Source organism: Tachysurus vachellii, chromosome 19 (genome assembly GCF_030014155.1).
Source record: "Tachysurus vachellii isolate PV-2020 chromosome 19, HZAU_Pvac_v1, whole genome shotgun sequence".
NCBI classification, from domain to species: Eukaryota; Metazoa; Chordata; class Actinopteri; order Siluriformes; family Bagridae; genus Tachysurus; species Tachysurus vachellii.
Window position 1 is genome coordinate 4267002 of NC_083478.1, and position 7746 is coordinate 4274747.

Below are 7746 nucleotides of genomic sequence, written 5' to 3' on the forward strand. Positions count from 1 at the left end.
TGTGTGTATTTAGTGTAGGTCTGTGCAGTCCATATAGTTTATGTGTGTGTGTGTGTGTGTGTGTGTGTGTGTTGTGCTCAGTACAGTTCAGTTCAGTTATTAAGGAGTCTGATGGCTTGTGGAAAGAATTAAGGAGTCTGATGGCTTGTGGAAAGAGCTACGTTTACATTACCAACATAAACAAATGTAAACATTTTTACATAATTTATTTACCCTTTTAAGGTGTGTTCACAATACTTTAAGGGTTTTTACAAAAAAAATTATAAAAAGTATTTACTTTTTTTTTTTTACCTTTATAAATTTACCTCAAGAAGAATGAAACTTTTCAATTTCATTAATATTTTCAACGTACTTGAGTGAAGTACAGGGGCACGGTGGCTTAGTGGTTAGCACGTTCGCCTCACACCTCCAGGGTCGGGGTTCGATTCCCGCCTCCACCTTGTGTGTGTGGAGTTTGCATGTTCTCCCCGTGCCTCGGGGGTTTCCTCTGGGTACTCTGGTTTCCTCCCCGGTCCAAAGACATGCATGGTAGGTTGATTGGCATCTCTGGAAAATTGTCCCTAGTGTGTGATTGCGTGAATGAATGAGTGTGTGTGTGCCCTGCGATGGGTTGGCACTCCGTCCAGGGTGAATCCTGCCTTGATGCCCGATGACGCCTGAGATAGGCACGGGCTCCCCGTGACCCGAGGTAGTTCGGATAAGCGGTAGAAGATGAATGAATGAATGAGTGAAGTACAAGTGTTTATAAACAGTAATTATGTACGGTAAAAAATGTACAATGACTGAAGTATTTTCCGTTCAAATATTAGGCACTATTAGCAGATTTCTTCTATTATGTTAATTTATCGGTGCTGTTAATTCTTTTTATTTCTGACGTACAGTATAAATCAAAATAAATAAACAAATCGTGTTCACGAATCGTGAATAATAAACTCTCACATGACATGTGAAAAATGAACATGAAAATTTGTGAATCGTGTGTACAAATGACAGCAAACATAAGGTCAGTGTCTTAAAAAAAACCTTCTCTGTCTTGTATCTGGTGTAACTGAGATACGCTGTGGATGAACTGTGAATGAATCAATGAATCAATGAATCAATACATCGATATGACTCCGAATGCAGCTAATAACGATTTCCACTTAATTGACTTAACAAATAAGGAAAACACAACTTTTCTGTTAAGATCATGTATGAAAAACAAGGCTTTTGTTGATGGATTACACACCCCTTGTGCTTTGCTTAGACATGTTTACAAAGTGCAGTGCCTCAAATCCAGCTTTAACTGCACCATTTTCACATACACTTAAGTGTAAATTGGGCTTTTTCCACACACCCCTAAATCCAACACCGTTCCAGAACACCACTTAGAGGTTTGTTTCTGACACCGTTTCTGTGATCGACCGTAGCTGTAACACCCTCTTTATTCACAGCTTTCCATGGCTGTGTTTATTTTGTCCTGTCTCACGTCCAGTTTTGAAAGTCATCAGCTTTTTTTTTTTTTTTTTGTCCAAAGTGGACACATCTGGTCTGAGTGCGTTGTTTGTGGTTTGCGGTTTTTGGAAAGGTGACAGCCGAATTGGAAGTGGCGATTTTGACGTAGCCGGGTGAGATGAGAGCCGGGTGCTGAGGGTTCTCGTCTGTTCTAGTGGACCATGAATGAGAGCAGAGTACACGAAGGCTTTAGTGAATGAACAGAGATGGTGGGATGGTGCATCTCTCATCTATCGTTGAAACAGATGGTAAGAGAATGCATCCTTTTATGAGGATATTATCGGCGAGGCTCTCAAGAGATATGTGATATTGCTTTTATCTGGCTCTTTTTTTTTTTTTTTATAAGAATGTGTTTACAAAGGCATCTGAAGTTCACTTATTTGGACTTTTGTACTCCTTATGCCCCCCCCCTTCTCTCCCCCCACTGGACCTTTACCAAGCACAACAACACAATAGCTTTCAAATGATTCAGTGCTGTTGTTTGCTCTTCCTTGGTTACCAGATAGGCTTTGTGAGATCTTGAGGGCCACTCTGGCAGAAATATACTGATGTAAATAAAATAAATTCTGCTTGGAAAAGGCCTGTAGAGATGTCCCAAGCTGTTTACTATAAAGCCTGAGATTTAAAGCAGGTTAGGCCAGTGTCGGACCACAAGCGACGTCCCCCCCCAACCCTTCGATACCCCCACCCCCCTTCTCCTCCCCACCGCTGAGTCTTAAGTGTGTTTATAGACTATAAAATAGAACTTAATGTCATTGAATTTCTCTTCCTCAGAGAAATAATGCAGTGCTCATTGAGATAGAAGATACATAAACAGGCAGCACAGAGAATAAACACATTCTCCATCACTCCCTTTAGTCCTGAGAGAGGTCAGCCTGGGAACATATCTTTTCTTCTCTTCTCTTTCATTTCTATCTTTCTTTCTCTTCTCACTTCATCTTAACCCATTTCATCTTCTTTCCATTCTCTTCTCTTCTCTTCTCTTCTCTTCTCTTCTCTTCTCTTCTCTTCTCTTCTCTTCTCTTTATCTAATATCATCTCATGTAATCTCTGGTCTCAGCTCTTTTTCTCTCTTCCTCTCCCCTTGTCGTCTCTCCTCTCGTGTTGAGTGCCGGTTAAAGTCATTCTGCGGGTCAGAATAAGGAAGTTCTGGAGCTGTTACTCACTTTGCAAGAAAACAAACATATATCATCATCTGGAAACTGCTCTGTGTGCATATCATTCTTGTGAAGAAGGGCATGGGGTCACCCTGGGCTGGGAGCAGTGGTCTTACAAGCCTGCACATGGAGAGGAGTGTTTAGGGTTAGTGAAGAGGCGTAGGAGAAATGAGTGCCTAGAAACTCTCAGAGAGTTTGAACTCTTTTAAAAGTAAAATCATTCGCATCTGGGCGTACTAATATCCAGCATGAGAGCGGAGACATCTAAATGTCATGACGTATTAAAAGTTGTTTGGTCTGATAAACGTGTTCTGAGATAATGGCAGGAGCTGTAAACAGAGAAAGGTGGAGCACGACATCACCATCACCGTCATGTTTACTTGGTCAAACATCACACGACTTCAATGCTGGGAAAACAGCAATAGTGCATTCTGGGAACGTATTAGTACCGAGGAGCTGTTCAATGTTTATATGTGCTTTTTATACAAGTCTTAATACATGAAAACTCCAGGATTCCAGGCAGTGGAGAAAAAAAGACAGCGCAGGAGTGCAAGGGAGTTTCAGAGCTCTGCATCTTGTCTGTCTTACATCTGGGAAAGAGGAAAGAGGGCGAGATAAGGAGGAAAAGTTTGAGTCAGCAAGTAAGCCAATGACAGCAGAGGAGTGAGATAGTGTGTGACGGAGACATTGTGTGTGTGTGTGTGTGTGTGTATGTATGTGTGTATGTGTTTGTGTGAAAGAGAAAGACATATAAGCTGTCAGAATCACGATTACAATTCAACTTTTTATTTTTATTTTAATATTTGCATATTATTGTTCTAATAGATAGATAGATAGATAGATAGATAGATAGATAGATAGATAGATAGATAGATAGATAGATAAATAGATAGATAGAAGATTTTATTTTACTGTACTGGGCAGGTTGATATTAACAACAAATTTTAAAAAAATGAAGTAGAAGATGAACAGAAAGGGCCGGTGTTGGTGTGGGAGCAGGTTTTCATTCCAGCCAAGCAGAAACCACACCCGAGTCTGCTGAAAGCCAAGAATGAATGGATTACAGCATTCAGTATGGATGCTGTAATATCATTAACCCATATTTACAGATATAAGACAAACTTCCAAGTCCATCCATATAGTCTTTTTTGACTCGAACCCGTGTTATCACCCGTCCTGTTCACTGCTCCTCCACAAAGCCTGGGGCAGTGTGAGTCCTGTTCCTGTGGGCTTCTGTTAACACTTAGTGCAATTCCTATTTTTGGCCACTAGATGCAACAATAACTCTATGGAACAATCTGCTAAAAATACTTGTCAAAAAGCGGTAATTAGTGTTTCAAAGGAAACGAAAACGTATAGATTCATTAAGAATGTTATTTGTTGAATGGCTGAGACATCAGCGGTGTAGCTGTGCTCATCCTGCCCCATGGATGAGCTGCATTTCAGTACATTTCACTGAATAGATTATAGGCGTACAATTGAAGTTTGTTAGAGGAGCTTATAAATGATCGATGAATAAAATCTGTGTGTAAATATTCCTTCATTCATCTTCAGTAAGTGTGTTATCCTGGTTATCTTCTCAGTGGATCCGGAGCCACTGGGTGTGAAGTGTTTAACCTCAGTGTTTTGTGTGATATGAATTCACAGTGTAGCTGTAACTGTTACTGTCTATTCTGTCTGTTTGAGATTAATAATTAAAGCATTTAAATGCCAAGCGCTTCACAGCAATTAGCAGTATAATACACGTGTAAAGGAATTTGACAGCAGTAATATACACACCTGCTGTGTGTGTAATGGTTTCCTCTGTGTCTGATTTAGAGGCTGAAGATTTATAGTGGCAAAGTCCAGAGTGTCTGGAGGCCTCTGGAGCATTAAGTTTAACATTGTGTGTGTGTGTGTGTGTGTGTGTGTGTTTGCCGTATGGTAAACACGGATATGTAAGAGATAAGGAATTATGTGTGTATGTTTTTGTGTGTATGTGTGTGTGTGTGTGTGTGCATGTGTGTGTCTGTGTTGAGAGAGCAGACTCACTTTTATCCATAAACATATGACTGGGAACCTCCAAGTGTTTACATGAGCCATTCTTCGCTGAGCAGTCAGCAGCACCTCCGTCACTTATAACCTACCACACACACACACACACACACACATACACACACACACACAAACACAAAACACGCATACTATCATGCAATCAATCTCAAACAAACTCCATCACACTTTCAAAACTCCATCACATACAGCCCATATTAATGAAAGATCTTCACACTCACATGTTAATCTCACATACACACACACACCAATTGACAAACCAAATCCCAAATCCCTCAAACACACATACAAACAGGCACACACACACACACACACACACACACACACACACGCACACAAACAAACACACACACCAAACCTAAACTGTCCCAAACTACAAAAGGTTTCTTCATAGACAGACTTAACCCAAAAGCCCTGCCACCCAAAACACACACACACACACATACACACACACACACACACCTAATTCCAGCCAAACTCCAACTGACCATAATAATGAGATTCACGCACACTCTTACACAAACCTCCTCAAACACACATCTAGTTTCTACTTGCCTTCACACAACACCTTACTGTGATGAAGAATGTGACAGAACTACACACACACACACACACACACACAAACACACATATATGTCAGTATGTCTGAGCAATATCAGGATGTAAAGAGAGACACTGAGAGAGAGAGAGAGAGAGAGAGAGAGAGAGAGAGAGAGAGAAATGTTTATAGAGATGACTCTTTGTCACAAACACCTCTCACACACAGCTCTCTCTCTTTCTCTCTCTCTCCCTCTCTCTCTTATCTCTACTGCTCAGATAAATAAGCTGATAGCAGGAGCGAGGATGGCAGGTCCTGTAGCAGCGTATCTGTGATGGTGATGTCAGCTGGACCTCTATAACAGCACAGTGATGTCACAGCACTTCCTGTCTCCAGAAATGTAAAGAGTTTGTGTTTGTGTACTCTGAAGTGCATTAAAGCTCAGACTGAGGACTTTATGGTTCTCAGTAAAATGCACCGTCGAAATCTGTTTCATGTCAGTAAATGTACAAATTAGACAGCAAGTTAAGTTGAAAGCGAGACTAAAGGGCAGACATTAAATTCTGCACAAAAAAAAGCTATGTAATTATGGGCAAATAGAATATTTCAAACAATAATTCTGTAATAATAAGTAATATATTTTGGAAGTGAAATGGTATTTCTTATTATTAGATTATTCTGAGTTAGGAATAGCAGACTACTATTACTTCCTGTTCTCACTTTCGTTATAGCCCAACTAACCATTCCTTCCTTCTCCAGCATTTTCTTATCTAGCTCTCTCTCAAAAATCCACAGTGTGTCATTTTATAGAGAAACCGTAAACCAGAAAAAACCCCTTTGTGTCACTATGAAGACTTTAAGTTTACAATGCTGGGAAACTTAGCAAAGCACCGTGACTGTTATATGAAATACACACGTATAAAATAAAAGTCTCCTAAACTAAAAACGTCACCACATCAATAATTGTTGTTTTAGTTTATTAAACAAAAACACACTTTATTCAGTCTGTCCTTATGTGATTTCACCAATTTTCAGATTAAGAGAAGATGGAACTAAAAAAATAAAAATAAAAATCAATCAATAAATAAATAATTGGTGTTTAATAAAAAAAGTGTCTTCTGTTTCTGGAGGAAAGTATGATTAGGCTTAGAGAGTAGAAGAAGCCTTTATTTTTTGTCACACACACACACACACACACACACACACACACACACACACACACACACACACACACACACACACACATATATATATGACATAAATACACACACTTGAAGAGGTTGGGGTCAAAGCATGGGGTCAGCCATAATACAGCGCTTCTGGAGCAGAGAGAGTTAAGGGCCTTGCTCAAGGGCCCCACAGTGGCACCTTGACAGTGCTGGAGCTTGACCCTCGATCCTCTGTTCAACAACCCAGAACCTAAACCACTTGAGCCACCACTTCACCGCTGAGTATGTGAGCTGTTACTATAGAAACAGCACAGAACTGTAAGGCAGAACTGAGTAAAATATGTGATCTTATTATAGGAAATTCTACATACATTTGAGTCCAGAGTCAATAGTTTAAGAAGTTAAACCATTAGGATCACACTCTTACAGGAAAATAAAGAATATAGTGCGATGCGGCTTTACTGTCACAGACAGAAGTTCAGGCACTGAAGTTCATTAATTTTTATATATTTGAATACAGTTATGTTTTATTCCTCATCAATCACTTAAATTAAGAAACCAAAACCCAATAAGTTACGCTGTGTGTGTGTTTGTGTGTGCAGATAAAGATGAGATCCTCCATCAGATAACGATAGTAGATGGGGTTTGAACCTCATGCACATGCGTCACTGTCTGTGGTGAACCGGCCTGTGTGTGTGTGTCTGTGTGAGTGTGTGTAGGTGTTAGGAAAGTGAGTGCTATTGCACACATACTGTATTGCACAGATTGATGCATCTCATGTTTGTAGAGAAAATAATTCTTGGTGATTTAGGACTCTGTGGTGAATTAGTCCTCTGTGTCTTATGGATACGTGTACTGTTATGAGCAACTGTTTCTATATGTAGGGAGTTCTGTGTACTGTAGATATATAGATGAATCAGATCTCTGTGTATGTGTGTAAGAGAGAGAGAGAGAGAGAGAGAGAGAGAGAGAGAGAGAGAGAGAGAGAGAGAGAGAGAGAGAGAGAGAGAGAATGTAAGGAGTTTGTAGCCTGTTGAACATGAGAAATTTCTTACATTTTTATACGACTATTTTTGGTCAGTATCCCAGTATATGACCTTTTTCAGCCTTGCACTCAGTGTGTGTGTGTGTGTGTGTGTGTGTGTGTGTGTGTATTGCTGCTGCTCTGAGGGAGTCAGCCAGAGGTTTAGACACTGGGGGGAAAAGATTCCCAGGAAAAGATCCTTCATCATCACCACAGCAGCACACATTAGTAACCATAATGAAGGAACGAGCCATGAGCTTTAAGCTGTAATGTCCTCTGTGTAACTTTTCATCAACGACACAACATCGCTGT